At 39.2% G+C, this 20,294-nt stretch overlaps 1 protein-coding gene and 1 long non-coding RNA gene across 2 annotated transcripts in view; both read right to left on the minus strand.

Moving 5' to 3' along the window:
• Positions 1 to 20,294, minus strand: part of ptchd1 (patched domain containing 1) — a 68,142-nt gene that overhangs the window by 34,983 nt on the left and 12,865 nt on the right. The window lies entirely within an intron of this gene.
• Positions 161 to 3,925, minus strand: LOC135254136 (uncharacterized). The gene is made up of 3 exons (XR_010329765.1): positions 1,004 to 3,925; positions 557 to 877; positions 161 to 237 (listed from the first exon to the last, which is right to left on the minus strand). It is a non-coding gene; the product is annotated as an uncharacterized LOC135254136 (long non-coding RNA).

Consider the following 20,294-nt stretch of genomic DNA (forward strand, 5'->3'; position numbering starts at 1 on the left):
AATGATAATAATAATAATTTTGTAAATGCCTCACAAAGATACATATGCTAGACAAAATAGGATACCAAAACTCTCTCTTTTAGGGCCAACAGTTCTGTTGCCAATCATGGCGATGCTCCTGTCCCCCTCCCTCCTGCCCCCCTTCTTCTTGCCCCCCTGACTCCTGCCACCCTCTCTCCAGTCCCTGCTCCTGTCAGTCCTGCAGCAGCTGATGGTGGTCCTGCTCCATCAGCATCTCTGTTGGAACAGAAATTGGAGCTCAAAATTAGTTTATTAAAGAAAAATCATAGGCTCCTCGACGCACAGGAGAGGCTCCTTCACCTACAGGAGGAGTACTATTCTCAGAAGAATCTCTTGAATAAATACATTACAACAACTTGTGTTTTGACTGATTTGTGCAGATGCAAGGTAAAGCTACAATAATTGTAATTGAAATACTTATTATGGCTTGGTAAGCCAAGGTCAATGTAATCAAACTGCACTATTCAAACTGAAAATTCAAACTGACATTACTCTCTGCTCTTATCAGCAGGATATTGTTGTTGTGATGGTTTACCCAAAGTGTGTATTGGTGAAGTGGTCCCTGTCCCATGCCAGTCCATGTCGTACGTGAACAGCCACTCCGCCTTCATCATCATCAGCGGCAGCAACATTGTCGTCATCGTCAACAGCATTATCATCATCATCATCATCATCTTCATACCCCTCTGGCGGTGGGATATTGCGTTGCTGGCACAGGTTGTGCAGAATGGCACAGACAGTGGTGATCCTGCTTGCTTTCTATGGAGTTAGCCAGATTTCCCCATGTAGCGCATGAAAATGACATTTCATCTGCCCAATGCCCCTTTCCACAACACTGCGAGTTTTCTTGTGGGCTCTAAAACATATAACAACTTGAGTGAGACTGTGAATACATATTGAAAGGTTCAATACAGGCAATTTTTTCTATATGCAACATTTTTTAAAAGGCTTTTTATACTACATGGTTATTTTGTGAGCTTACCTGTTGTAATTGAACTGAGGTCCCGGGTGTGGGTGGATGTAAGGCGTGAGGAGCCACATCCTGCAGGGATAGCCTCTGTCCCCCAACAAGTGATATCCAGCTGGGACATGATGCCTCTCAAACAGCAGCCTCAGGCCACTCTCCTGTAGGATCCGGGAGTCATGTGTTGAGCCTGGCCACTTGGTGCAAATGTCAAGAATATTGTAGTTGGCATCAAAAACCACCTGTATGTTGATGCTATGATTTTTTTTTCTGTTGACAAATGTGTGTTCATCTTGTGATGGTGCAATAATTTGGTCATGTGTCCCATCTATAGCACCAACTACACCGGGTAGTCCAGCTATGGCCATGAAGTGGGCTTTGTTTCTTTATAGTTGGCGGACATCACGAGGAAACCGTATGAATTGTTGGATGATGTGGGGTCTGGAGAGGGCATTTATTGTTTGATGTAATATTCTACTGACAGATGACTGAGATATACCTAGTTCGTCTGCGCTGCATAGCTGCATTTTCCCTGTGGCCAAGTAGCGTAGACTTGTCAGAACCTTGATGTCCGGTGTCATTGGGTTGTTTATGTTTGTTAGTGAAGTGACTGCATCCCTGACTAGCTCTACTATTATCATAATACCCTCACGATTAAGGCGATACCTTTTTAAAAGCTCAGTATCATTAAATGCTTCTAAATGTTGACACGATTACGAGGCGGATTGCCGGCAGCAGCCATTTTCGTATTGTTTGTGATTTGGTCTTAGTGATTTTGGAGTCCTCGTTATGCCAGCAGCCATACCACCACACACTCTGCTCCGGCTGACTGGCTGAAGCTAAGCAGGTGGGGGCTTGGTTAGTACTTGGAAGGGAGACCACCAGGGAATACTGAGTTGCTGCTGGAAGTGGTGTTGGTGTTGGTGGGCCAGCAGGGGGAAATATTCCCTCTGGTCAAATAAACCCCAATGCCCCAGTGCAGGGACGGGGACACTGTGCTGTAGGAGATGCCGTCTTTCGGATGAGATGTTAGACCGAGGTCCTGACTCACTGTGGTCAATCAAGATCCCATGACACTATTCGCAAAGAGGAGGGGGTTCCCCAGTGTCCTGGCTAAAATCCCAGATCTGGCTCTCACAAAAACTTGCCACCTTAAATCAGGGTGACCCTGATTTAATTGGCTAAAAAATGTACTCTCCCTCCAGTGGAGCTGCTCAGTGGCCAACAATAGAGGATTGTGGGTGTACTGGGCAGCAGAGCCAGTCCTGACCTCGCTGGGGCCCTAAGCAAAATTCTGCTAAGGGGCCCTCCTACCTGACCCGTGAGCCATGTAAACCATTTCACATTGCCACACAGTCACACCTGACGCTACAGTCCTCCCTCCTTTAAAACAGTTTGCTCTATCTGTCGTTCTAAGAATAAGAATATTTGATTAGTCAATGTCAATCCATTGCTTTCCATCTTACATTAGTCCAGATCTAAACCTTTACTGAGAGACTAGATAATCATTGTCTTGTTTTAAAATTATGTGCACCTATGAGGAGTGCCATCACGCTCATATATTGTCTGGACTGGACTCCACAGAGGTTGCTGCTGGAAAGCGCGAGTTTCATTTCGTGCATGCGCATATGAACGCATGTTCACGTGCGACGCGGTTATCTTTTCTGAGCTGCAGTTTATAAACACAGTTGCCCGTTGGCGTTTATCAGACGTAATAATTAAGCATTATAAAACGGGTAGCTCAAATCAAGCAATCTGATTGGTTTCATAGCCGTGGTATATTAACCACCACGGCTATGACGTCTAATTCCTTTGCACAATTCAGTATCACTCCGCGTCTGAGGAAAAAAAAATGTTTTAAAACTATTTAAATTGGAGTGTGTTTATTACTTTCATATTGTCATACCGTTGACCGTTTTATAAAAGCAATAGCTCACTTCAGGCCATGATTAATTAATTATAAAGGGACACCTTTTGTTATCCTCTCCAATTTCGCAACTGATGGCAGCGTTGAATCACGGTTCTAGTTACTGGCTTCATTTAGGAATGCCAACCATATCGCAAAATACGGAATCGTCCCTTACTTTGACAGTAGAATATAGGCATTCCGTATTTAAGTCATGGCTATGGGACGCATTTTCATCCGTATCTTTGTAACGATTGCGTTTATCTTAACCGCTCTTTTGAATACAATTCAATAGTTAGCTAGCTAGCCGGGATAACAATCATGCCGTGAGACCATTCTGACCTAAAACCCAGAATTTTAATATAGTCTAGGTGACAACACTGACAAGTGACGGTGAACCTAAAGATAGCTGGCATTCAAACCCGGTTTCATGCAGTTTTCTTAAATAATGTAATGCAAAAAATGACAAAAAATGATATGGTATAAAACGAGAAGGAACTATTTTTCTCGATGGAATTGTTTTCATAGAATTAACAACTAGAGGTTTTTGCTTAACAACGGTCCAAATAAACTACCAACGAGAGTTTTGCTTGACAACGGTAAAATAATACGGGACAGCCCATCGTGGTTTATTCCTTTACGTATTTCACTCTCACTTTTGTCAGGCACAAAGTCACAGAACACTGGAAGTGGCTGGTAAGCAAGCAAGACACAGACAGACCAGATGCACGGCCCAGCTAGGTTAGCAAGACAGATATACTAGAGAGAGATGCACTGCAAGCTAGCACATCAACTTAACGTTACTGTTATTTGCTGACATCAAACTTGGAGAGGAGAGAATACAAGTTTACCTGATTGCTGTTCCCGCAATTCATTCTCATGGTGTTTTTTTTTTCTCTTTTCGTGACCAGAAAGATAGTTCCGCGTCATCCTCTCATCTAAGTTGTACCATTGTTGTAACATTGATACCCCCTGATAGGTGGGGCCCTTGCGTAGTTTGCGGGGCGCTATGCAACTTGCGTAGTGAGTGTATAGGGCCACCCATTACATTACATTACATTATAGGCATTTAGCAGACGCTCTTATCCAGAGCGACTTACACAACTTTTTACATAGCACTTTACATTGTATCCATTTATACAGCTGGATATATACTGAAGCAACGCAGGTTAAGTACCTTGCTCAAGGGTACAACGGCAGTGTCCTTACCCGGGATTCGAACCTACGACCTTTCGGTTACGAGCGCAGTTCCTTACCCACTGTGCCACACTCCGTCCCACACACCCGGCTGTGTTAGGAAGCTCCCAGGTGTGAATGTATATGAGTGTGAAGCAGGGCGTTCCTGCAAAAGAGCATCCATGCTCAGTGAACCTACCCTGGGTAAATAAAGGTTAAAATAAATAAATAAATAAATAAATTAATTAATTAATTAATTAAAGCCGCAAGCGGCGTTGGCAGGGGTACAAGCATTGGCACCATCGCGCCCCCTATGGAGCGATTTTAAAATGGTTTTGTCCTCATGATCATATACCTTCACCCAACATATCTACTGAATATCATGATGATCGTATAAAATATTGATGACTTATGGCCAATTTTGTGCTAAGAGACGCTGTCGGATGACTTAGTTACGGCGCCATGGATATGTCCTGGCCGCTTCCCGTAAAGGCCTTTACTATGTCGTAACACTTAGATGGCATGTCGTAACACTTAGATGGTCCGGCATGTATGTACAGCTGCAGTGTTTCTGCGCCACAACTAAAAAAGGTGTCACACTAGTGTTGTCAAGATACCAAAATTTTGACTTTGATACTGATACCAGGTTTAGTATTACGATACTCAATACTGAAATGATACTTGAAACTTAAACGATGCTAATTCGATACTCGGTACCTAACGATACTGAAATTACTTTAATAGATCAGAAACGTAATGTCCACAAGGGTTGACCTCATTTTCGAATTCATGGTTTATTAACAACCTGGTTCATTAACAACCTTTAAGTCAACATATTAATATGCATAGGCCTATAGTGTTACAACACTGAACAATAGAAAAATATGTTAAATATATTTCAAAAATTAAACAGTTGTAAACTAAATAATCATTAAAACAGGTCTTTCACCTTTAAATAGATTTAAAAACAGCATATTTTAATAACAATACAGCATCTATCTATAAATTGGAACACCTTTTGCTACTGAAGTGAACTGAGTCAAAGCTTGCGCTGTATCAAGGAGCTGAGTGCACAAGCGCAAGTCACCTCACTTGGCAACCTTAGTTGATACTGCCATCTAGCGACGATTCTGACAAATTACACTTTTCATCCTGTCAATCAGTAATGCGGGAGACAATTTTCCCTGGCTTTTACATTTGACTCAAAACTACCGAATGTCGAAATATTCGAATACCGAACCGTTTCTTTTTTTTTTTTTTTTTAAGTATCGATAAAGTGCTGAAGTTTTGGTATATCGTGCAACACTACGTCAGACATATTCCAATCCATTGCTCAGCTTAGCAGAGAATGCACATTTCAGAGCGCCACAGAGACAGATAGAATAATAACACATAAATACACATTTCAAATAATAAATACGACATTGAGAAAAAACGGGAAAAAAAGACGTAATATCAACTCGCGATCTGCGTGCTGCGCGCAAAGTAGCCTACCGTTTTATTTATTTAGACATTGGCAGATAAGAAAAATTTTGGTTACGCTGACCTATAAAACGCTATTCCAAAAGCAAAATCAGACATGTTATACATCGTTAGAAAGCTTATACTCTCACCTACTGAATAAATGAATTGTCAATCAAGCCAAATTGTACTAAAAAGGGCGACAACGCCGTAAGCAACAGGTGTGGTATTACGCACAGCTATTTTTGAAGGTAGCCGACATTTCACAAACGGATTATCCAAGACAATATATGACCACTCAGTCGCAAAAGAGACATCTCTACGCGTAAAACCAATGGTACGATTGTATATTTATTCAATGTTTAGTCCCAGATATTGACTGTGGAATGACATGGTATAATTTTTTTTTAAACTTTGTCTCGTTTATTTCGTTATTCAGTGAGCACTGAATGCCAGCTATCGTTATTTCACTGCTGTATTGGCATATTTTAGGGCTAATGTCGGGTTTATCTTGTTGCTACGGAATATTACATTACATTACAGGCATTTGGCAGACGCTCTTATCCAGAGTACGACGTACAACAAAGTGTATAATCATAATCAGGAACAAGTGTGTCGAAAACCCTAGCGAGAAGTACCGTTCCAAGTGCAGGGAACAACCGCATAGTTCAACTTGGACCCTGTAGGTTAAACTGATTAACACTAACACAAACAAGAACAGCAAAAACGCAGTCTATGCAAAAATACAAGCAATAGTTAAGACGAGTTAAGACTAAGTCACCACGAAACAACTACCAAGTTACAACCTTAAGCTTACAGTCAATTTAGAGATTAAATTGAGAATACGATTTCTCTCAGCATAATGACGGATTTAAAGACTAAACGAACTCACCCGATATTGTCTTCAAATGGACCGTATTATTTATTTAGACATTGGCAGACTACAGCATGAATTGCGTCTTTTGTTTATATTCAATATTAGTAATTCCAGCGAGACACTGCAGCTGTAGGTCGTTATGTTATGCTAGCACGGGAACGAAGCGGACGATATATGTATTAGGCTACCGTCATTGTTTCATTATACCAGCGTGTTTTCGCGCGTTTGCACAGTAACTCAGAACCTATAAATAAAATGGTTTAGCTATTTCTCAGCATAATGACAGATTCATAGACTAAACGAACTCACGATACTGTCTTCAAATGGATGCAGGCTCAAGAAAAGTAATTATACATCCTCTCAAAAAGCTTTTACTAAGAAACTCTTGGTAGCCTAGCATGCACTCTGGGTGGCACTGTCTTCCATTCCTTCCCCGACGGTCAGTCCGTCCCCTCACTGCTAAAAACTAGACCTACGGTGTCGGATTACTTGCGTCGCCATGGATGTCGCTTGCCGTAAAGAAGTTTACTAGATGTCGTAGCACTTAGATTTGGAGCTCCAGCTCTTCCGCACCCCACCTAATGAAAAAGTCCAAATGATGGGCAAACCATATGGCGGACATAGGTGGTCCCAATGGCAAAGTTGTAGTGCACCAGTCGATGAAGTTTTGTGTTGATCTGACTTACGGTGTGGGAGTTATGACCTTTTAAACATGACCCTTTGTTATAGCGCCGCCATCTGGCCGACATAGGTGATTTTTAGTGCCTGAGTAGTGGGGGGCCATAGAAACCCACCTGCCAAATTTGGTTGCTCTAGGACTTATGGTTGCTGAGCCTCAGACACTTTTAGCGGAGAAAAATAATAATAATAATAATAATAATAATAATAATCCGAACAGATACAATAGGGTTCCACCAGCTTCGCTGCTTGGACCCCTAATAATAATAATAATAATAATCCTAACAGATACAATAGGGTTCCACCAGCTTCGCTGCTTGGACCCCTAATAAATAAATAAAAATCTTGACTACCTCCAACTTTTCACAGATTTAGGAGCTGGTTTTAGCGCTAAAACGCTTTGTGAAATACTCTTAGACCAAAAATTTTGGAGTCCTAAAATTAGGACCAACATGCCCATTATTTTTAAGGAGTTTCTCCTAAATCAGCAAGTTGGGAGCTACTTTTAGCCTTAAGATGTTTTGTGAATACGATCCCAGACCTCTATCACCAGGCCAGGTTTTTAAGTCAATGACGACCGAGGCCGACACTCTTCTTTTTTCCTTTTTCAAATTTTTCCTTTTTCCACCGTATCTGAGCCGTGGCTCACGTTGATTTTTAGGAAGCTATCCTAGCTTCGGTGTCCTCACCGAATAACCCTGGATCGTCGTGCCATTGGACACCGCTTTGGAACCGTGTGTCTATGCCTTGAAGTACTGACGGGCTCGTGTTGAGAGTCTGGTGTTGCAGATCAAGCTGGCCTCTCCCAAGTTGCATTTTCCAGCTTTGAAACTTAGTGCATGCTGCCTCAGCTGGGTCTCAGGGATCACTTTCTCCTCCCTCTTTACTCTCTTCCTCTCCTCTCCACACTCCGACTTGTAAGTAACGCCATAATTTGAAGTTTAACCAACCGTTAGCTATTTATGCGTACATCCGTACGGATGCCAGCAATAGCAAGATAGCGGCTAGACTGTAAACCTAATTGTATGGTTAAATAACTTTGTGTTATGAGTCCAGTGTAACTGATTGTTGTCTGTTTCATACTAATTATAGGCTACGTGTGTAAAATGGTATTAGTTCATAATGAGATTCTGTGTAGCGATACCCAGCAATCTTGTTGAGAGAGCGTTTCACTTATGAACCATAATACTAATACTGTAACATCTGACTCGTCACTACATTCTACATTATATGTACAGAATTGTATTGTGCTATACAGTGCCAGTATCCTATCCCATATTACAACCAAACTGCTTAACTTCCAAAAACAATCAGCTGTTCCGTTTCGAAATACTATGGCGGCAAGCCGGAGTTGAAAGAATACTCTGCGTTGTTGTTAAAATAAATAGAATTTATTGTTGTTAAAATAAATAGAAATTATTGTTACTGCAGGATTGACAAAATGGCGCCTAAGAAAAGTTGTGCAATTATGGACGAGGAAGTCGAGGACATAAAGAAATCGCTCAACTTTATGTCGGAAGAGATTGCAACTATCTCTAAACAACAGAAAATGATAATGGATTTGATGGGAGAGGTCAAGGAACTGAAAAGACAAAACAGCGAGAAGGATAAGAGGATTACCCTCTTGGAATATCGAGTAGCAGACCTGCAACAGTACTCCCGGATGAACAACCTAATTATCAGCGGGCTGGAGACCCGGCACCGGTCATTTGCGAGGTCTACTGCGGTTGCTAGTGGGGAACCACCCGAGTGTGAACTACACTCCCTTGAGCAACAGGTGATCGCTTTCTTTGACAGCAAGGGCATGCCCATGGACAGCAAGGATATCGAGGGATGTCATATTCTACCGAGAAAAGACAAAAGCGAAAACCCTGCCATAATAATTCGCTTTGTGAATAGAAAACAAAAAAGCGCACTGCTTAGACAGGGGAGTAAGCTGAAGGGATCCAACGTATATGTGAACGAACACCTGACAAAGAAGAAGGCTGACATTGCTAGACGGGTACGCTTCCTAAGAAAACAGAACAAGATTCAATCAATGTGGACAGAAAACTGCAAGGTTTTCATAAAACTGAATGGGTCACCTGAGGAGGCAAAAGTGCAGGTCATCAGGGAGATTGCAGAACTGGACAAGTACCAGTGAGGCAAACTCCTGGGAGAGCAGCGCAACAAGGTAATGAACTAGCCGAACGTTAACGTTACTCATTTAAAATGAGTGGTTACTTTAACTTTGGTAATAAGCAGAGGTGGGTAACCCGGCTTCAAAGAGTAAAAAGACTGACCATGTATTTGCTCCACCACCATGCACTAAACCAGCTGATTACAATAATTAGTTCTCCTATCATGCTGAAGAGTTATGCTAATTAGAATCAGCTGGTTTAGTGCATGGTGGTGGAGCAAATACATGGTCAGTCTTTTTACTCTTTGAAGCCGGGTTACCCACCTCTGGTAATAAGGACAGCTCGCTAAGAGCATGGAACGTGAGGATGATGCTGACTGTGGTCTGGGATTATGACGGAGTCTTGTAATGGAATGGATTGTTTAAATTGTAAAACAGCAGAAAATGAGCTTTGCAAAGATGGCAATATAATCTTTCCATTTAACAATGCTGATGATGAAGAGATCAAGTGAATCTCTTCAGCTGCGGAGGGCTGGAAGACCTATATGAAAACTGTGATGGTTGGTATCTCAAAACTTTAAAATGCACTGAACATAATATGTATGAATTAAAACAAAATATTGACCCTGAGAATAATTTCTTCAACAGTCTAAACAACAATTGCAGTTACTACACAGATGATCAATTCAACATGAAGGTCAAGTCAGATCAAGGAATGTCAAAATTATTCACTTTAACAGCAGAAGTCTATATGCAAATTTTCAAAACATCAAAGAATATTTATGCCAATTTAAGAAACCATTCAATGTTATAGCTATATCTGAGACTTGGCTCTGATCTGAGAAGGGTGTGGATTTACAGTTGAATGGATACGAATTGACTTATATGAACAGGAAGAACAAAATAGGAGGGGGTGTGGCTCTGTATATGGATAACAGCTTCAATTATAAGGTAGTGGACAGTATGACAACCACTATTGATGATGTGCTGGAATGTATCACCATAGAAATCTGCATGGAAAAAAAGAAAAATGTAATTGTTAGCTGTGTATATAGAGCACCGGGATCTAACATTGAAATATTTAAGGATAGTATGGAGGGAATGTTTGCCAAAACAAATCAGAATGTTTATTTGTGGGGATTTCAATATAGATTTGTTCAATCGTAATAAGCACAAAATGACTGACGAGTTTATTGATGCTATGTATAGTATGAGTTTATATCCAATGATCACTAAACCAAGTAGAATAACATCATACTGTGCCACTCTAATAGATAATATAGTTACAAATGTTATGGAGGACAATACAGTGAGCGAGCTACTAATTAATTACATCAGTGATCATTTACCAGTTTTTGTAGTCTATGACTGTAATTATGAGAAGGATAAGGATGCCAATAACGTTAAATACAAAGGAGTGAGAACAGAAGAAGCCATGAATGCATTTACAAGTGAATTACTATCACAAAACTGGAGAATAATATATGAAGATGATATTGACAAAGCATATGAAACATTTTTAAAATTATTCGAATTGCTGTATGACAAAAATTGTCCAATAAAAAAATACAGCAGAAAACAAAACTATACAGATAGTCCGTGGATCACAAAGGGGCTACAAAATGCCTGTAAAAAGAAATACCCTATATAGAGAATTCATAAAGTATAGAACCATAGATGCAGAAAATAAACATAAAAAATATAAAAATGACTTAACTACTATTATGAGGAAGAAGGATTATTACAATAAAACATTAGAGGATAACAAAAACAGCATTAAGGGCATATGGAATGTCTTAAACAGAATTATTAGAAATGGATCAAGAAACTCATGTTACCCGCAGTACTTTATTGATAATGATAAGACCATAAATAATATGAATTATGTTGTTAATGGTAATTCTTTTGTATTTCATTTTTGTAAGTGTTGGACCAAAATTGGCAGAAGCAATCAATGACCCAGAGACAACAGAGGGGGAGGTTGTTGATGATTATCGGGATAGAAATCCGAGCTCAATTTGTCTTAGAGCAGTGGAAGAGAAGTAAATCATAGATATTGTTAGTAAGTGTAAGAATAAAACGTCTACTGACTGGAATGAAATTGATATGACAATAGTCAAGAACGTCATTGATGGTATTGTAAAACCACTAACCTACATTTGTAACTTGTCCTTCCAAACGGGTACATTTCCAAGTAAAATGAAAATTGCTAAAGTTATCCCATTATATAAAGCTGAGGATAAACATCACTTTACTACTTACAGGCCTGTCTTTACTTTCACAGTTCTCAAGGTGTTGGAAAAACTCTTCATTGAGAGGTTAGACAACGTCATTGAGAAGCATGAATTGTTGACTGACAGTCGGTGTGGATTTAGAACAAACAGATCAACATCTTTGGCACTAACTGAGTTAATAGAAGAAATAACTAATTGTATAGATAAAAAGAAGTATGCAGTGGGAGTATTTATAGATCTAAAAAAAGCATTTGATACCATTGATCATGACATATTACTCAACAAAATGGAAAGGTATGGTATTTGAGGGGTTGTGCTGAATTGGTTGAAAAACTATATGGGAAACAGGCAGCAATTTGTACAGATAGGTGAGTATAAATCAACATGTATGGATATTACTTATGAAGTCCCACATGGGTCTGTATTAGGCCCAAAACTGTTCCTTTTGTACATAAATGACATTTGTAGGATATCAAAGATATTGAAATTTGTTTTATTTGCGGACGACACCAATATTTTTTGTTCTGGGGAGAATTTGCTGCAGCTTTTGGAGGTGGTTACGACTGAAATAAGTAAATTAAAACGGTGGTTTGACATAAACAAATTATCATTAAATTTGAACAAAACCAAGCTTATGCTGTTTGGAAATTGTAAAATAAACACTCACATACAAGTGATGATAGACAATATTAATATTGAAAGAGTTTATGAAAATAAATTTCTGGGTGTGATATTAGACCAGAAACTCTGCTGGAAACCTCACATAAAATATGTATGAGCAAAGTTGGCAAGGAGCATTGCAGTTCTGGGGAAAACTAGGCACATATTGGATCATAAAGCGTTATACACTCTGTATTGTTCACTTATATTACCATATCTGAATTACTGTGTGGAGGTGTGGGGTAACACGTACAAAAGTACCATACACTCATTGTGCATACTACAAAAAAAGAGCCATGAGGATAATAAACAATGTAGGATTTTGTGAGCACACTAACATACTGTTTTTAAAATCACATGCTTTGAAGTTCATGGATCTAATAGAATTTAAGACGGCACAAATAATGTACAAAGCAAGAAATAATTTACTTCCTGGCAACATACAAAAAATGTTCTCAGACAGAGAGGGGGGTTATAACTTAAGAGAAAAGTTTAATCTAAATAAACATTGTGTTTGTACTACTCTGAAGAGCACGTGCATTTAAATTTGTGGGGTGAATTTGTGGAATGGTCTAGATGTTGAACTCAAGCAAAGTATAAATATAAACCAGTTCAAGAAGGTGTACAAAAAAAATAGTTTTGAGAGGTACAGGGATGTGGAATGAGGAAGGGGCCTTGTTTCTCTCAGGACTGAGACTCTCATTAGTTAATGATGTTTAATGATGTTTTTGTTGTTGTTGTTTTTTTTCTATGTGATTGTTGGGACATGCTGGATGGGCACCTGCACGATGATTATGTATGTGTAAATCTGATAAACATTAAGGTAATTATTTAAGTTATATTTGATAAAAACTAAGGTAAATATTTAAGTTGTATATGATGGACTTAAAGGTAATTATTTATGTGTATATATGATGAACATGAAGTTCACCATTTAAGAAAAGGGGTAGGACCATATAAGTGTATACTTCTTCCTACTCCTTTTCGGACATGTAATATTTATTTATGGAGAATTTGCTTTACATGTATACTGTTCATTTTATCGGTCATTCTTTTTTTTGTATGTGTTTGTTTTCTTACTTATTATTTGTTACATGTTCGAAATAAATCTGTTCAATTAAAAAAAAAACTATTATTTGTCATTAAAGCTTATATTTTTGTATATGTGTGTTTGTGTTTCCTCTCTCATGCTGATGGAATGATCCACCAACAAAGTCAAATAAAGACATTTGAATTCATAAGTGCCGAGGGTCAATTCCCTCTAAATAATTTTAAGTGTTGAGGTTGATAAAGGGTGATCTCCAGTTATTCTGGGTTCAGTATTCAGAGTGCTGTGCCATTAACAGGGTATCTGAGGGTGAGCCCCTAATAATTAAATTTGAAATAATACAATAAATTAATTTTAATTTAATAACTCAACTAAGTTTTATCAACCTTATGACACTGTGCTCTGTGCATTCTCTCATGCTCAAGGAGAGGTGTCTCAACATCTCTCCCTCTCTCTCCCTGTCTCATTTTCTCACAGGCACACACACACACACACACACACACAGATGGTGTGAGGATGTATTTGAGGAAAGCAGATGGTTCTCACCTTGGGGTTGCCAAGTTACCCACAATCAAGCAGACATAGCGGAGCCCCCTCCCCCACCCTAAATGATAAACCCGCCAGCAATAAGCACAAACATTAATATCATTTGTGAGTCACAAACCCACTGAACACAGTGTGGGATTGGAAGCCAACAAAAAAGACAACAAATGAAAAATGAGCACCACTCTAACCAGATAAAGGCTAATTTTGTCCACTAGAGTCAGAGAGATTTTACTCTTCCTACTCACATATTTTATTTCAGACTGTTATATTCTATATGTCCTAATTAAAATTGTAATTATCTTTGAAGGGATTGAGGTTGGGGATCCGGTCTTATATATTTTTTCACTATAAGGCAACACTGGATATCTCCTGTCATGAGGCTAACCCTCAAACACAAAGATAGGTGGGGTCATGGGGATAGCCTCAAACATAGATGCAGATAGTAACAAACTTACAGGTGGGGATAGCATATAGTTCCATAACTAGAGACTGGGCTTGCTATTACTCCATATGAGTGGGAATACAAAGATTCGAGATTTCTCTGATGACATGAGATCTCAACAGAGCATAGGCGTGCTAAAACACTGTTGCCTCAATTTCTTCTCTCTAGTGGCTGGACCCAGTACAGCTTTCCTCCACTGAGTCTCACTATAAATATTCCAATTTTTGACAGCAAAATAGATTAAAATCACCTCTTGAGGATCACTCTGCATTAAAAATTCAATCAAAATGGGTTTTCCAAATATTGCTCGCTGGTCTAAAAACAGATAGATGTATTAGTCTTCTCTTTTTGTCTTGCTGACAAAACAGTGATGAAAGAAACTTTTGTCATATACCATTTCAAATTAAAACCTGACTCTGTCAGAGACAGAACAAAAGCATAAGTAAAACTTTAAGAATTTGGATTTTCAACCCCTGCAGGGTTCCCACTCATTTTAGGAAATCATTTGCCAGGATTTTCAAGGACAATTTTGATGACTTAGACTTACAGACATGAAACATGGACAATGGTAGCCCAAAGCTGGTGGTGGACTGAGGGGGAGGGGTTAATGTGCAAGTACCATAACCATTCAAAACTTTGTGCTGCCGTGTAATCTCAGCAGCTAATAAAAATGAGAAAAGCGGAGAAAAATACAGAAAAAATACATAAAAATACGCGATCTCAGCTCTAAATATACTGTTTAATAGCTTGACTTATAGCCTAGCCTACAGTTTTCCAGGACATTTTCTCACAAATATTTCCAGGACATTTTGTACATTTTCTCATTTTCCAGGTGTTTTCTATGACTGGAAAACTAGTCGATAAATTTCCAGGTTTTCAAGGTTTTTCAGGACGACTGGGAACCCTGCCCTGGTTTTCTTGAAATAGGCATTTTGTATATTATTTTGTAGTACTGTAGAAGCCTTGCAGGGTCCAAACATTAGCTGCAGAATTATTCTGACCATTGCATATCATAAGGCTCATCCAGTCAGCTTGAGAGAGCCTCAAACAAAAAGGGGCAACATATCTTCAAGCCTCACACAGAATCAAACACTCCAAAAGGTTTTACAACAGACAACCTTCTGTCCAGCAACAGTTTACAATGAAGGGCGGTTTGGGCAATGACAACCCAGAACTGCTTTCCAGTGGAGGGCAGGTTGACCAATGAGAAACCAGTACTGCACTACAGTGGAGGGCAGGATGACCAATGAAGAAACCAGCACTGCTTTACAGAGGAGGACAGGATGACCAATGAGGAACCAGCACTGCTTTATAGAGGAAGGTAGGATGACCGTTGAGAAACCAGCACTGCATTACAGTGGAGGTCAGGATGACCAATGAGAAACCAGCATGGCTTTATAGAGGAATGCAGGATGATCAATAAGAAACCAGCACTGCATTACAGAGGAAGACAGGATGAGCAGTGAGAAACCAGGACTGCTTTACAGTGGAGGGTAGGATGACCAATGAGAAACCAGCACTGCATAACAGTGGAGGGCAGTATGAGAAATGAGAAACCACCATTACACACAAAAAGGTGATACATCCTCTAACATATCCCTTTTTGTTACTTTGTTCTGTTAAAAGTACTGTGAAAGTGTTTAACACAAAACCTTGTCCAGGGAAGCCAACATATTAATTTATTTATTGGGTAGCTGCACTTATTCAAAGTGGATTACATTAAGGATGTGCAGCTGTTGCCCTTGAGAGCCTCAGTGACTGTCACTCAGCACTTAATTGACCAATTAAAGCAGTTGATCACAGAGCTGGTTTCCTGATTCTGAATTGGTTTCTGGTTTCAAGGTCAAATTAAAAAACTGGCAGACCCACAGCACTCCAAGACCAGGGTTGGGGACCTCTACCTTATGGTATATTATGTTGTTTGTATGACTGCACATTGGCTGAAGAACAGCTGAACAAAGCACTGTACCCTGTGCTGCAGCTGCAAGGCCCAATATAGGTTCTCCACCCTTCAGCCTGTTAATAAGAGAAGTAACAATGAAAGGGCATCAAAGGAATGCTGTAAAATGAACTGCTTCAGGTACATTTTCTCTGCACGTGGCTGGGATGGTCGCAGTACAGAAACTTGTTTTCATGCAGTTTGATGTTCATGACACTTCTACAGTTGCTCTGAGCCCAGAGAACAGAGGTGCATATTACAGTTTTTTTTCAATTGCTAACATGCATTGGTCAAAACTGAAGTCACATTGTCAAAACTCTTCACACAGTCAGCGGAACAGAAGTCTATGTGGACCAAGCTGTGAATCATTTTTCATTACTTTCACACAAAATGCATTCAATGACCACATTTTCCTAAATCCATGAACTCTTTTCTCATTCATACTCCACCACCTGCAAAACACTATATATTTGCAGCACATTTTTCAAATGCTAACACACTGTTTTCAAAACTGTTAAAAACACATTCAAAAAAGGAATGATGGCAAATTTCGTGCATTTCTGCAGTAACCATATTGAAATATACTGAAAATCTTAGCAGAATATTTACAATAAAAGCTAACATCACAATGTGTGTGGCACTTTCCAATGATGGTTTGCTGTTACACAAACCACTCATTGGCCCCTACAATACAGAGAGGCTCATTTCTTTTCTGTATGACCTGCATAATGGACTTCTGCCAGTGGAGGAGAGAAGGGCAGGAAACTCCCCTACCTTCGTTGTTGTGTGGGATAATGTGGCATTCTACCACTCTGCTGCAGTCACCGACTGGTTTGCTGCACATCCCAGGATGTTAGTACTATTCCAGCCTCCATACTCCCCCTTCCTAAACCCCATAGAGGAACTTTTCTCTGCGTGGAGGTGGAAGGTGTATGACCACCGTCCACATGACCAGATGTCCTTACTGGATGCCATGAATGCGGGGTGTGGAGACATTTCTCCTGAAGACTGCCAGGGTTGGATCAGACATTCCAGAAGATAATTTCCAAGATGCATTGCCAGAGAAGACATAAGATGTGATGTTGATGAGAACTTGTGGCCAAAAGCAGGAGAGAGGGAGAACTAGAACCCTCACAGTACTGTACAGTATGAGTGATTATACTATACATGTTGTTGTGTTTTTGTGATTATTATTGCAGCCCTGGAATTTCAGGAAATTGTTTTTTTTTTTTTTCAACTTTTTATTTTTCACAAGTAAATTACTATATGCAAAGATATAGAAAAAATAAAGGATATTGAAGCAAATTGCTGCATTTCAGATTAATTCTTGTTACATATACTTTAGTACAGTCAATAAAGTGAAAAGGTGTTATTCTTATTCTATAATGAAATACTGATTTATGTGAAAAATCATTTAAACTTCAAAGATATAAGTTCATCATTTATGTAATGCTCCCTGTTGTTAGTGTTTTTTAGGTCAGTGTGTTATGAGTGACAATGTATGCTTTCTGAGTGAGAATTGTTGCCAGTGTTATGGTCGAATGAGCTTATTTTGAGACATGTATGAAGTGTTTATGAAGTATGAAGTGGTAGTTTGAGTGAGTTTTGGAAGTGAGATTAACTGGCCAAGATGCATGTTGGTAATGCAGACTGTATGAAGAGTTTTGAAAAAGTGACTTCAGTATTGACCGATGCTTGTTAGCAATTGAAAAAAACTGTGTTAAGACTCATCCCTACAAGCTGCTGCTTCTCTCACACTGAGCTGAGAGGACATTAGAGAGTAACAATGCTGAATTATTATTAGACAGCATCATGTAAAAAATGCATCACCGACAAGGGAACCTCCTCTAGTAAACGCACACATTTCAGCAAAGGCGTCCTTAACATTCTGAGAATGTTAAATGTTGCATGAATTCATGGAGCAGAGCTTGCATATGCCGGACTCCCAAGCTGTGTTGTAAACAGATCTGTCTTATCAACTTATATGGTCCAAATAATGATGATCCACACTTCTTTGAGACTATTTATAATAATATACTGGGCTTACAAACTACAAATGATCACTTTATCATGGTAGGGGACTACAATACCGTTCTAAACACTGTAACTGATCATAAAGGAAATCATTCTACTAATTATCATCCACATGCATTTAAAGAGATCTCAAATATTATGGATATATGGATCTGGATATGGAGACTTAAAAATCCGGATCGAACTAGATATACTTGGAGGAGACAAAATCAAGCGAGTCGCATTGACTATTTTCTTATTTCTTTTTCTATGGTACCAAAAGTAAGAAAGGTGTTGATTGAAGACAAATTGAGATCAGATCATCAGCGTATCGCACTCCACCTAGTGTGATAGATAGAAAGTTTATTTTTTGGAAAAACGTGTTTGATAACGGCATTATCTTCATAAATGATATTGTGAATAAGGAAGGTAAAATTATGACTTACAAACAATTTATCAACATTTACGGAAATGTCTGCCCATTACAAAAATTCAATCAACTTATTGCGGCCCTACCACAACAATGGAAAAGAGAAATTAGAAAAGGAAACGGCCAGGAATTAGTCTGCCAGCCACATATCAAAAACTATAATTGGTTAAAAAAAGAAGTATAAATAGAGAAATTAATAAGTTTTATTTAAGATCTAAAACCTTGATAGCCACCCCGTACAAGATTCTGGATAGTTGGGAATATATGTTAGATCTCCAAATTCCATGGCAACAGGTGTTTAATCTGATTTATAAAACAACGATTGACTCCTCCATAAGATTTTTTCTATTTAAATTATTGTATACGTTTTTGGCTACAAAAAAGATGCTCAATATTTGGGGTATTGAACAGTCACCCTTGTGCAGATTCTGCCAAGAAGAGACTGAGTCAGTGGGCCATTTATTTTGGTATTGTCCCTTTGTGGGCCTTTTTTGGATGGGGGTTCAGGGCTGGTTTTCTGGCTATAATGGTCAGTTTCAACTAGACTTGCCCACAGTGCTGTTGGGAGATCTAAGAAATCATACCCAAACAATAGTCAACATGATAATTCTTTTGGGGAAAATATTTATTTTTGGGTCAAAATCTGGGGAGGCCTTAAGAATTGAGAGATTTAAACTGTTAGTAAAACATCACAGCACAATTGAGTGCTACATTGCACAACAAAATAGTAGATTGTTTGTATATAAGGAGAGATGGGGTGCACTGAGTGTGGCAGAAGGCTGGGAATAGGAAAGGAGGGGTAAGGAAAGAAGGAAAGAAAGAAAAAAGAAGTATATGTGTGTATATATGTATCTGTAAGTGTGTGTATGTATGTAGGTATGTATATGCCTAAAGTATTTACAAGTAAAAAGTAATTAAATAACCATAGAAAATCATAATAATAAAGTTGTGCTGCAAAGACGGGGGTGGAGGGTTGGTATAGGGGTGAATATTTGTACGACACATAGGGTGAGGGGAAGGGACATCACTGGGTAAGTGGGCAGGGACCTGGGGTGGGGGGCTCTGTTTAGGAGGACTCATTATAAATGATAATGTGCAAATGTAAAAGATAATGATGTGTAAACTATGTACTCTGTTTAAAAAAATAAATAAAATTTTTTTTTTAAAGTTGTCCTCCGAAGAGGGGGGTGATGGTGGGATAAATTTAAAAAATGTATAAAAAAATTAATTTAAAAAAGCTGTGTTGTACAGCGCCATTCAGTGGCATCACGACACTCATGCTCCGGAGTCCCAGGTCGCCACGGCAACGATGAGAGTGGTAGCTCTAGGTAAATGTGACATCAGCTTGTACCATTAAGCCTAGCCTTCTTTTATGAGTGCCATCATGCAGACCCATTTGTAGACTAATGTCTTAGTAATGGAATTAGTTGAAAATAAAGGGTGTTCGTATGTGGAGATTAGAGACACTGTGTAGTAGGGATGTATCCGAATCCGAATACCGTATTCGGGAAAGCACGAATAATGCGATGGAAACAGATATTTCTTCTACCCGAAGTTGCTCGTTATTATTCAGATTCGGGGGGGGAAAAGTCAGCTCCATGTCGAGTTCTCATAGCCTCTATGTAACATCACATGGGCAGAGAGAGAGGGACGGGAGGGGGAGGGGGGGCGGCAGCACCAGTTACACACACCAACAAACTTTGAGCCACTGCGTTACAAAACGTTTAATAAATAAGTTCTATGCGTCACTCATTATGTTTCTTCAAATTGATTCATATCA

The sequence above is a fragment of the Anguilla rostrata genome, chromosome 4 (genome assembly GCF_018555375.3).
Source record: "Anguilla rostrata isolate EN2019 chromosome 4, ASM1855537v3, whole genome shotgun sequence".
Taxonomy (NCBI): domain Eukaryota; kingdom Metazoa; phylum Chordata; class Actinopteri; order Anguilliformes; family Anguillidae; genus Anguilla; species Anguilla rostrata.